Here is a 13,871-nt window from a genome sequence, read left to right as displayed (position 1 = left end):
CGTTACCACCGGCATATTATTTCACAATTATTATTATTAATAATTATTGTTAAAAGGTCTATACAAATTATAATTGTTATATTTTTTTTTGGAACATTATTACGCCCAATTACTGTCGATAAATGTAAAATCCGTGTACTAAACACATGTCCAGTAGACTCAATTTTACAAATTTTGGCTACAAGTATAATAAATTCCGTAACATATGCAAATGTTGCAAGAGCATCTGAATGCGAAATGATGAAATTAGCATACTACTTGGTTATGAATGGCACTAACATGGATTTTTATAAAAAACGCATTTCAATTGTAAAACAGTATACAAAAAGCAATGTGGAACTTGCACATGTCGTTCAATTTGATGCTAAAGCTAACACAAATATATTAGTTGAAAAACTATTTCTGGAATCACCAAGTAAATTTTTTAATTTATACCTTATTTTTTTGAATAATATATAACTATATTATAATTTATATTTTGTTGAAATTTTTTAAACATGAGAATTATCAAAAAAATTAAAAATACGTTGTTACATAAAAATATATAGTATACTATAATACTATCTCCTGGCACTTTTTCAAAAATTCGTAAAAAAAAATGGAGTTCCAACAAATGTTGGGACCTTTCCAACAATGTCCAACAAACCGTGGAGAACAGTTTTGTACAGTTTTTGATGTTTTTGATTTAATGTTAGCCGTTGGTGTGAACTTAGCGGTAGTTTTGGAAATTTGCTCCTAACTTTTAAATGGCGGTCCAACAAATTGTAAAACCTTTCCAACAACGTCCAACAAACCATATAGAACCGTTTTGGTTGGCTTTTGGAACTTTTAAAAAAGTTGGCCGAGTGGCACTTTTTTAAAAATTCGTAAAAAATAAATGGAGTTCCAACAAATGGTGGGATCTTTCCAACAACGTCCAACAAACCGTGGAGAATAGTTTTGTACAGTTTTTGTTGTTTTTGATTTAATGTTGGCCGTTGGTGTGAACTTAGCGGTGGTTTTGGAAATTTGCTCCTAACTTTTAAATGGTGGTCCAACAAATTGTAAAACTATTCCAACAACGTCCAACAAACCATATAGAACCGTTTTGGTTGGCTTTTGGAACTTTTTAAAAAGTTGGCCTTTTGGCACTTTTTTAAGAATTCGTAAAAAATAAATGGAGTTCCAACAAATGGTGGGATCTTTCCAACAACGTCCAACAAACCGTGAAGAACAGTTTTGTACAGTTTTTTATGTGTTTGATTTAATGTTGGCCGTTGGTGTGAACTTAGCGGCGGTTTTGGAAAATTGCTCCTAACTTTTTAATGGCGGTCCAACAAATTGTAAAACCTTTCCAACAATGTCCAACAAACGTCCAACAAAATTGTTGGATTGGTTTAGTTGAGTTCTGTTACATGAGTGCCGCTAAGTTCACGAACGTGTACCTATGTTTGCAATTTTTGAAGTAATTGATATTTATAATATAAAAAATGGGGGTACGAGGTGGCCGAGCGGTCTAACGCGACGGATTCGGCACAGCCGGGTCACATCCTATATCATGTATAACATTTTGATATTCATTTTCCATTTTCATTATCATCAAGGATATTAAAACATCTTTATGCCTCCGATTATTGGCTAGTGTTTTAGATTTGAGAGAACGCAAACAATTTCCTGTTGGAATAATAGCTGGTTCGAAACCTCCTAAAATTAAATTAAACGTAGGTATTAACTGTGTAATATTTGTGTAAAACGTATTATAATTCTTACCATTTGTCATAAGACGATTTGCTTCTTTTTCTCTAAAAGTTTCGCTTGATACACTTTTCAAAACCACAGAAGATATCGCCTTTTCTTTTGCTGGTCCAATTAGACGTCTTTTTTTGTTTAAATGATGCACATCAAAGTTCCCAATAAACGTACATTCCATCAAAACTCTATTGGATAAGATAAAATAATACACGGATTAAATTTTTGAAAATATTTAATATTGAAATTCAAAATAGTTTATGTAATATGTTATGTAATAGGTATTTCAAAGCTAATAATGTATAAATGCATAATTATAAAATATAAAAAAAATACCTTGCGTTATCGGATGGTTGATTTAAAATAACACCCTTAAAATGTGAGCTACATACAGAGCATCGTCCGACAACAGTAACAAAATTATTTCCATTTCGATATACATGAGCTCTTTGGAACGATATACAGCATGGCAATTGAGTATGGATCCAAAAGTGTTCGGCTAGTATGGGTGTCCATTGATTCTGTTGTAATACTTGATGACTTTTAAAATTTTGTTTTGGTCGATTTTTGTCATTCAGTCTATACACAATGTCATGCGGCTTCATCAACTTCCACTCATTAACAGAAAAAGTAAAAACAAACTTTTTTTTTGGGAGATCTTCATCTAAATTGCTACTATCGTCTGAACTATCTAAAAAAAAAAATTAAATCTATATATGTAGCAATTTTGATTTTACTAGCCAAAATAATTTAATAAAATATTAAATTGTTCCAAAAATGATAAAATACCAATATATTAAACAAAAATATAAATAAATTAATTATAATATAAAAATAATTTATGTAATTGAAAAATCATATGTTGATCTATTTTTGGGCTATCGGATTTTGTATAGGTATATATGATGAAAAGATTAATAGAAAAAAAAATAATGTATGATCTTCTTTCAAGATGGTGAAATATAATGTACATGAGATTAATTATTCTTTAAGCGGTTGCCGTACTACTGTTTCGCTGTACATTGGGTATCGAGTATGTGATTATAATGGATGTGTTATATTTTAATTAAATTATAAATCTTTGCATACGAAAAACGATTCTGAGCGGAGATAGTGTATCATTCGTTATCCTACCATAATTGTATAAATAGTTTGACTCCCTTATTAAATGGTCTAGCTTTTTAACTTAGTGAAGAAGTTTTTATTGACAATAATTTAAAAAAAAATTACTGAGTTCAAAATTTGCTTATGGCTTAGCTCAAAAAGAGACAAAATATTTTGAAAATCCTACCATGTATAATAAGTGCTAATTGTAATATTTGGTGAAAGTTTCAAGTATTGCTATTAAAGCAACTCATAAGGAACTTTGCATTAATTTTTTAAGATCTTTACCAACTCCCACAAATACTTAACCAAAAAATGTTTAAATTTTTTTATAATAAATGTTACTAACCATTTTCATTCGGTGAATCAATAATAACATTAGATGTTAAAGTTTTTGAACAAATTGGAAATCCAAGTTTTTCCTTAATATCATACCGGTTTTTAAATACTAATGTATGTATAGCACTTTTAGATATGTTATTTTCTAAATAAGCGCTAATTTCAGCCCATATTGGGTTAGTGGCAACAGCTATTTCTAAAAAAGAAAAAATATAAAAACGCATCTTAAAATAAATTTTAAGTATAAATTGTGAATTTTTAGTAGGTAATACCTAAGGACTTATATTAAATGCAAAAATATTATTTCATACCTAAAAATTAAAACTGAAAAAATAAAAAAAATTTTTTTTTTAATATTAGTACCTACTTATTTACCTAAATTATATTTAAACATTTAAATTAATGTGTTGGTAAATATTGTCTAAGAAAATTAATTTTTCAAAAATTTAAGTTTACAAGAAAATGAATTTTTCTTTTAACCTAGTTTATCAAAACGTGTTGATTTAGAATAATATTTATAAAGATAAATTCTTTCGGTAAAATAATTCCTAACGGTGATAAGTTGTAATATAAACAACTGATGGCTAGTTGAATTGGACATTTTGACTATACTGGGTGATTTTCTTTTATCAAACAACACTCATTATTTCAAAAAGTATAAAATATGTTTTTAAAAATATTTTTTACACAGTTTCAATCTGTTAAAAAATAACGTTTTTATTAAAAAATATTTTTTTTAATATTTTTCTACGTATTTTAATATATAAAAATCGAATTTAAGGCAAATAGTTTAGGAGTTATACGTATTTAAAGTCTTGATGACCGGAGTAGTGAACAAATATTTTACAGGTAACCCCGTACCACTCCACTCCGCTAAACTAAACTTTAAATTCTTCTAACTCCTAAACTATTCGCCCTAAATTCGATTTTTATGTATTACAATGTAAAATACTTAGAAGAATATTATGCATTGGAATATAAAATTAAAACACTATGTCGTCGTTTAAAAAAGTAAAAAACAAAAAAATATAAGGATAAAGAATATTTAAAAATATAATTTTTTTAATAAAAACGTTTTTTTTAACAGATTGAAACTGTGTAAAAAAAATATTTTTAAAAACATTTATACTTTTTGAAATAATGAGTGTTGTTTGATAAAAGAATCACCCAGTATATGATATAAAAGTGTAATGCAAGATAACATTACATATTTTTCAAAATATTTTTAAATACAAGTTTTAAATTTATTTAAGTTTCAATTTTTTAATAAAACAAACGATAATTTTTTAGTTAAAAGTCAAAAACATTTTCAATTCTTAATCTCAGTTGAAATTGTATATTTCAAAGAAGTTGGAAATTTTTTACTATTGAATTATATATTCTTAATCTCAGTGGTAAGCTGGGGTTAAATACCAATACAACTAAGAACTACATTTTTTTTCGAAAGATAATTATTTTGAAAGCTTTTAATAGGTTTAGCAATTGTAATTTGTAACAACTTCTGATCCTTATATTATAATAAACTAAATAAACTTACCTTATAATGAATTATAAATTATGATCTTCCAATAAATAGTCAAACACATACAAAATAATATAACAGAAATAGAACGATACACTTACGTAGAGTGACAATAAAATAACTAATTACTACATTCAACTCAAATTTCTTAAATTTAGTCAATGGGTCACACTCATGACACACATACGATTGTTTAGACTAATACACTAGTTATAAAGAAAAATTATATTTTTTTTTCATTTTATCTGAGATAATTTTGCAGCTCCCCAAAGTGTGCTATTCCTAGGCAATAGCCAAGTGTGCCGGTGCCCCCATTATAACCATACAGCACTGCATTTGTATGATATTTAATTAATACATTTTAATAATATTTAATTAACATTAAATTGAAATTAGCTGGGAAGTAGCATGAAATGGATTTTATTTTATTAAGAAGTAGCAAGTTCACAGTGTTTTTAATTTTAAATCATCGTTTTGGGACATTTATAAAATATTATAAATTAAAAACGCTCAATATTAGTTATTAAGTTTCAAACTACAACAACTGTCGGATGTCTATACACTCATTTTAAGTGGAGTGTTAATTTTTGTATTGACAGTTATTTTGACATTAAAATGTTAAAACCATGTCTTTATTTTAATAATGTGCTTACCTAATTATTTTATTATCTGGGCTAAAATCTAAGACACAATTAAAACAAGTATATTAAAATATTGAAATATATATACCTATTTGGTAATAAGTAATAATTATACTGTATAATACCTGGAAATAATACAAATTATAACATTTCATTTTTTTGATTACTTTGAAAATTCGAGTGATAAAAATATCGATGAATTGAATAAACAAATGACAAATAATCGGTAGATAGGTCCTAGTTAAGCTTGATGATAAATCAACTAACATTTTTAAAGTCTCGACGTTACTATAGTTACAAAAGAACATTTTATTATTGACTTGCATACTTACTCATGTCACCTTTTTCGTCTTTGCTAACCACATTATCTTTAAAAGATAAAATAGCATCAACCACAACTGAAGGTGGAACACCACATTTTCGTCCGACCATGTTTAATGATGATATTGTAAAAAAAAACAATTAATATTATCAAAACAAATAAAAAAAGATAATTTAAAGTCAAAGATAATTTCAAATTACAGTGATAAAAAAACAATATTTTGCTATAAAAATCACATGTACTCGGCCTAATCGACAAATTACGAATGACCATTCAATTATTTCAATTAAGAACAAGTTCTTGTCAATTATAAAAATAATATTTTAGGATATCTAAATATAATTTTATTACCACAATAACTGTTACTATATTTAGTACACAATCGAAATAGCGTCCCAGCCCACATAATCCAAATATCGATAAGCGTATTAATAGAATAAACCATAGACCTATATACTAATGGACAGAGCTTCGAGAGAGGGCAGGGGTACAATATAGAGCGAGTAAAAAAAGAAAAAAATGTAGAAAAATATATTATACAGTTCGTTATGCTGGCACTTTCGCTACTTTATGTTGTTTCTCTTTTCTTTCTTTCTCATTTATATGGTTATAATGTTATATACCTACATACATATATAATCCCCTAGCGTTGATGTCAGGGTTGGGTGAAATGCGCTGTCCATTAGTTTATGGGTCTAGGGTTAGGTACACAAATCCAAAATATTATTTTAAGCAGTGGCGCAACTATTAGATTATGCATAGGCCATAGGGATATTTCATATATGTATATTGTATAGCTATTTATAAATTACAAATTTGAAATGAATAATATAATATAACATCTATTTACACATGTTTTGAATCGTTTACCAACGCGACTCAACAGGGCAGGTGACTTGTACGCGTGATCACGATGGCACCGCGTGCCGAAAGTGCTAACATTTTCCACCACTGCCAATTATGGCATTATTATAATTATAAATATAACTATAAATAATAATATGCTAATACTACGGTATAATAATAAAAAATAAATACATTTTTTTGTGGGAATTATAAGAAATTATACACTTTAGGTTTCAAATAAGATCTTATTTACGGAGACCATAATGAAGGATTTTTTTTATTTTTATATAATATATTTATATATCGTCATATACACCAATTACTTCCGAAGAACACTATTTACACTATTAAGAACACACAATAATTTCTAACTTATATATTATTATCGCTTTAACTAGTTTCTATTTTGCTACACCTATTAAAACATTCTGAATTAGATATACTAAATGTTGTTTTAAATTACATAAATATTTACTTAATATAATCAACAGTTTAATATTTAATAATATTTATTTTTTATATATTATGAATGATACAAACGGTGGGTATACCCTTAATTAATACGTAGCATGTACACATTTACCTACATTATCCTAAATACCTACCTAATTAAGTTAGTAGTAAATATATGTATAAAAATTAAAAATGTTGATATGTATTTAACGGTATGCTAAATATTTGCATTTTAATAATATAATATTAATTTATACTATTCATCAGTGATCAGTATAATAATTAACTATTGTTTACACTGTCGTGCGAATTCATGCTAATGGCGTGCTAAATATTGGCGGTATCACTTTTGCAAAAATCGCAAAATTTCTCTAATGGGCCGGGCTGGCGCAACGGTAAAATCGCCAAAACGGTTTTTTAGCCATTAAAAAATGTCGTGCGAATTCCGGTGACTGTCGTGTGAATTCATGCTAATGGCGTGCTAAATATTGGCATATATATTAAGTCGATAAGTATATTTTTTCTATTGGGCCGGGCTGGCGCAACATTGCTCCAGCCCGGCCCATTAAATTTTGAGTTTTGCAGTTAAACCAATACCATGCAAATTTTAATTTTTGTCATGCAAATTCATGTTAATTGCATGCTAAATATTGGTGCAAAAATTTTCCAATATTTCGAAATGGGCCGGGTTGTCGCAACGTACGTACATTTTTAATACAATCCAAATGTTGTTTAAATTGAAATCAAACCATAAGGACTTGTTATTTTATCTAGAGAATTATGAACCAACTGTTTATGATAACAGACACATGTACATTTTGTGAGAACGATATTAAAACTAATACAAAACTACGAAATAATATGCCCAGAAATGTTTTGAAACTTTTACTATTGTAAACATACAATAAATTGGTCTTCAATATCTCAGAAGTCTACACATGTAGGTAACTACAATAAACTGACATCCAAAATGTATTCTTGAATGATGCCCTAAGTACACAGATTTAAAAAGCTCAAAAACTAATTATATGAATTTTGATTAGATAATAGACGTAGATACCTACATTAATATTTTTCCAAAAGATATCGGCTAAATAATTTGCAGTAGAAAAGTGAATAGTTTTCATATTAAAAGTACATTACGTAATCCAACACGCGTACTAATATTACTAAATTGGTAGCTATATTCAGGTAGGTTATTGACAACAGTATTATATCATGTTCTCAATATAACTATGCAAGTAAATACAATTATTGAATTACAGTTCGTCAATTTTTAATATAAAAAATGTTCTTGTTTTTATACTATGTTTGTTGATGTATAACCTGCCATAAAATACACAGTTTAACATAGAATGTTGATCGCAGAGACAGTTGTACTCTAAAAACAACACTGCAAGGTAGTGTTGCATTTATAAATTAGTTTTTACGATATAGTAATATAATTTTATTCTGTATTGATATTATAATATGCCTATACATAAAAATATAATAGGTCATTAGTAAGGTGAACAGTTAAGTTTACTAAATTTACGGTAATGTCATCTTTATTTTTCTTATAAATTTATAATTTTAACATGTAGGACAATTAACATGAGTGATAAAATAAACATTTGGTGAAAATTTGAAATGGTTACATATTGGTTTTTGAATAATAAGCAAGTAACAAAATGGTTCCATGAAAAAACGGGTGAGTATCCAATGTCATAAAAATTTGAACTTGAAACGCTCATAAAAAATTAATTTTACTTTTTGGTTGTTATTTTTCGAGGAATCTTGTATTATATTTTCTAATCTTAGATATAAAAATAAAATTGTTTATGATTTTCTAACTCACAATAAATATAAAGGTAATTATCTAATCTTAAGATTATTATCTAGGCAACCTCATGGGCTTTTTATTATATTTTAATTTTAAAGCGAGTTAAGAGTATTAAGATGTACAAACAATTTACAATTTTAAAAGACTCATAACACGCTTTAAAATTAAATTATAATATAAAGCCCAAGCAGTTGCCTAGATAATAATTTCAACTTTAGATTTTATAAGACGTCAATTCACTCTCATTTTTAAATTAACGGAGCTTCATGTGTTCTGCTGAGCGTAAAATTTGCTATAACTGACACTTGTAAGTCGGGTATCACGTCCTCTTAATTAAGATTATTGAATGTTTAAACTAAGATTTTACAATAATTTAATTCATATATTTAAGCCAGTAAGTAGTATTATAAAAATACATTTATAAACTACTATTTGATATAAATTAAAAATAATATATGAATTTTTATTTAATTATTTTAATGGCAAATTGAAACAATCAAGATTGCATTACTATTTACAACACAGTTATTACCATTTAAATAGTCATCATGTTCTTCAGAATTAATAATTTGTATAAGTTCTACGTGACTACTGACTAGATATATGACACTCGACCACCGGTTCGGTTAGAGGTATAAAATGCAATTGGTATAAATAGTATGCAACATAAACTGTGTAAAAATGACAGAAGGCCGTGTCAGCTTTTACGAGTGTGCCAGCGTAACACAACACAAACACAGAAAAACATGTACATTCGGTACTTATAAAATTAAACATATTAGTTACACAATGGGAAAACAGAAAAATTGACATTAGAATTTGAGATTTTGAACAAGGGGAAACAAATACACAATCATAACACAATATTATGATAACGCTATCTCTCGCATTAGCTTGATGCCGCCTGTTGCTCGATGCGTAGCGTTATCGATACGATTACACGAATATGAACAACACTGAACACAAACCACCCTACGCCTTGTTTGCGGCGCTAACAGCATAATAAATAATAATAATATATTAATGATTATTGATGTTCCCATGTTATACCGATAGCTATTTTACAATACGGGACGAACCCTATAATAACATGAATATAATAGTAATAGTTTTGCTTTATGGAAACGATGTTCAATTTTAGAGTGAGAATGAAGGGTCAGTATTGGTAATGCGCGTTAGACGGATGATCGGTGAGTTAAGATGGTAATTTTAGGAAGAGAAAGGTATATGGAATGGAATATATGATCGTGTACGGTGGGAGGGGATATCTAATGAGACACGGGATAGTGATTCAGGACTGTCAATTTTAGAGGAAAGAAGATTAGATAGAAATGATAAGTTATAGCTGAGTGACGAGGCTTTCTCGAAAGGAAAAAAGGTGTTAAAAAATATTCTTTTATTCTTGCCTAATAGCGAATACAGTTACTGTTAATTTATATTACTGTAGTAAACCATGTTTACTCGTATAGTTTGACGTTTCCTGGTATTAGGTATTTTTACATATTATTTTGTCCTTTGGCCTTTTTGATTTGGAAATGCGTATTCATGGATACTGAGAAAAACGTAATATGAAATATTACATTAATTATAAATGTTTTTGTAACTATTGCTTATTCATGAATATTCGGCGTAAACAACTTCTATGCATGTATTTTAGTGAGCCTATCCGGTGGCTTTGTCGGGGTCACGCCACGGATAAGAGGTCATGTGTATATAAGGGTATTAAATTAGTACATAGATTTAGAATTACTTTTTACTAGTGTAGTAAACCGACGACAGTTTACTATTATTTTTATTATTCAACTATGTGTCACTTCACTATAAATTAAACCTCGTACCACGCCTGGTTGTTGTTGCAAGTCTCCAGATTCTGAGAATCACAAATAATCCGGTACCTATCCAACTCAAGGATTTGGCAACAACATTCACACCTGCGTCGGTACTCGTTACTCCTTCGCCGGTGCTCTTCCGATCCACCTCCTAAGTCGATACCGTGTACCTAATCGTTAAGGGAGACTTGGTATATATACGAGTCTCCGTCCATAGCAGAATTAGAATTAGTCCCATATCTCTACATGTAGTACTTACCTGGTCGTAGAGTCCGCGCACTCTACACCGCCGCCAGACTAAGTACATTCCCAGTAATCTTACGTAGATTTAACTAGTTCTCGGGCAGTAACTTAACGTGCTGTCTACAATTTTTTATAACATTTATTGTAACAAATTACTTTATCTTATTAAATAAACTATTATAACTAATTGTTGAAACCTGTGACTTGAACCTCTGTCAATACAAATCCTACCACATACAGCAACGTCGTCACAACTCAAAAATATAAGCGTTAGTGAGGGATCACTACACGTCTTTTGGTGTCAGGTGTGGGGTCACCTGAAGGAAGAATTCTAGTATCCAACCTAGAATCGAGTACATCAGCGGACCTCGAGTTCAACCACGTTGCTGACAATAGGAGGACCGAGCCAAGCCATCAACTACATTCAACATTTTCGACTGCAATCAACAGTTCAACTACATTCAACATTTGCAACTGCAATCAACAGTTTAACTACATTCAATATTTTTAACTGCAATCAACAGTTCAACTGCATTCAACATTTCACCTGCACTCAACTAGCCAAGTAGAGCATCAGCGACGAGTCAGCAGAACCGTCAGCACGCAACCATTTAGGACCAGACAAAAGAGCAATGAATTTCGCACTGTAAGTTGTTATTTAAGCAATTATATAGTATATGTCTGAGAGTCCAAATAGGTGTTGGTCAGTAGTTAAATATAACCCGCAAACTTTACACACGACAATTATGAGCGTAACATTAGGAATTGACTCCGCCTTGCGCGGCATACCTAACTTTAGCGGGGGCACTGAGGCAGATTTAGCCTCATACATAATCGAATGTGACTATGTAATGAACAATATTCACGAAAATCTTAAAACGGTAGTTTTTAACAATATAGTAGCTAAATTAAAGGGGACCGCTTTCCAGTCTGCCCGATACCGAAATTTTGCAGACTGGGCCGAACTTAAAGCCCACCTTCGAGCTGTTTTTGGAACACCGCATTCCATTAGTTATTTACAATCGCAAATGAGCAATATTAAACAACGTTCCGACGAAGACATACGTAGCTTCGCCGGGCGTACGGAAAAATGTTTTCATGAATTAGTAGGAGCACTAACTGTAGGACTAGAGCCAGCATCAGCCACAGCAGTAGCTGCATCTTATAAAACGGGAGCGCTTACCGCATTTGTTAAAGGGACGCGACCCGAAATCAGAGCATTATTAAAAGCACGCGACGTATCCTCTTTCGAAAAAGCCGTTTCTATAGCAACCGAAGAAGAACAGGATTTACAACACATTAATCGCCGTTTTAACACTAACAAAAATTACGGGAAAAATAACGCGAATAAAAAGAATATTAAATGCAATAAATGCAGTAAGATGGGCCACTATGCAAACGAGTGCCGTAGTAATACAGGTACTTCATACAGCGCGAATTTTAGGAATCCCATTAACGGTCGCGACGATAAAACCAGTATAGTAAAACACGAGTATCAAGGGCAGGTCAGGTTCTGCGCGTACTGTAAGAAAACAAACCACAATATAAAGGATTGTAGGAAACGCATTTACAATGAAAGTAAAAAAACCACTAGTAAGGAAACCGAAAGTCCTAGCACTAGCCGTACCGTAAACGAAATCAACCAAAATCATGTAAGAGTTGTAGCCAATTTCGAAGAGGAACACATAATGTGTGGATCAAATAATTTCCAACCTCATAATATTAAATTATTAGTCGACTCCGGCGCGGAGATGAATCTCATTAAAATAACCGTGCTAGAAGGACAAGTTGTCATAGACGAATCCGAAAAACGTACGATAAAAGGCATTAACGAAATTCCGATATTTACCGTAGGCACTTAGGTAACCACTATGCAAATTAACAACGTCGATGTGCTCATCAAATTCGACGTCGTTTTTGGCGATTTTCCAATAAACGAGTCGGGCATCATCGGTCGTAACTTCTTAAAACAAAACAAGGTTATCATGGACTATAGCCAAAATCTATTAACAATACCAGAAGAAACTGGTTTTAAAGAAATTATATTACCACCGCGTAGCAATTGCGTTCTTCTCATAAAAAACGACGAAAACATAGGTCACGAGAATATAACTATAAAAAAACAAGACGTGAACGAAAACGTAATAATCGCGAACAGTATCAGTCCGGTTAACAAAAATAACATTATTAGTAATATAATAAATATTTCAGAAGAACCCTTCGTGATAGACGAGCTTACCACACAACATATCGAGTGGGAGCCATATAATGAAACCGTATTAACAGCATCTTTTATAGATGACAAACAAACCGATCGTATAACACAGATCAAACGCGAAATTAAAATCGACGATTTGAATAAAGAAGAACGGGAAAACATTTTAGAACTCTGTTGTAATTACGCGGACCTGTTTTATTTACCAGGTGACTATCTTAGCGCCACGGAAATCGTAACTCACACAATAAACACACCGCGTTGCACAAAACCAATTAACATACGCCCGTATCGTTTACCTTGGGCATACCAAGAAGAAATCGAAAAACAAATTAAAGAAATGAAACATAACAATATTATACGTGATTCTAAATCACCTTTCAATTTTCCACTCGTGGTAGTGAAAAAGAAAAATTTAGATCCGACAGGGAAACCCAAACTGCGAGTGTGCGTAGATTTCAGAAAACTTAACGAAGTAACCGAGAATGAAGCTTATGGCCTCCCAAACTTACTAGAGATATTAGAATCCCTAGGATCATCCAAATACTTCAGTACTTTGGATTTGGCGGCAGGTTATCATCAGCTGCATATAGACCCTGCCGATACACATAAAACAGCTTTCTCTATAAAATCCGGTCACTACGAATTTTTACGCATGCCTTTCGGACTGAGCTCAGCTCCAGCCACTTTTACGCGCGCAATGAAATCTGTACTCATGGGACTTGAAGAAATGTGCACTGCATACCTAGATGATATTGTAGTACACGGATCTAGTCTAATGGACCACCAGAAAAAATTAGAACAAGT

This window comes from Metopolophium dirhodum, chromosome 1, assembly GCF_019925205.1.
Source record: "Metopolophium dirhodum isolate CAU chromosome 1, ASM1992520v1, whole genome shotgun sequence".
Classification (NCBI taxonomy): Eukaryota; Metazoa; Arthropoda; class Insecta; order Hemiptera; family Aphididae; genus Metopolophium; species Metopolophium dirhodum.
Note: the sequence above shows the minus strand (reverse complement) of the source record.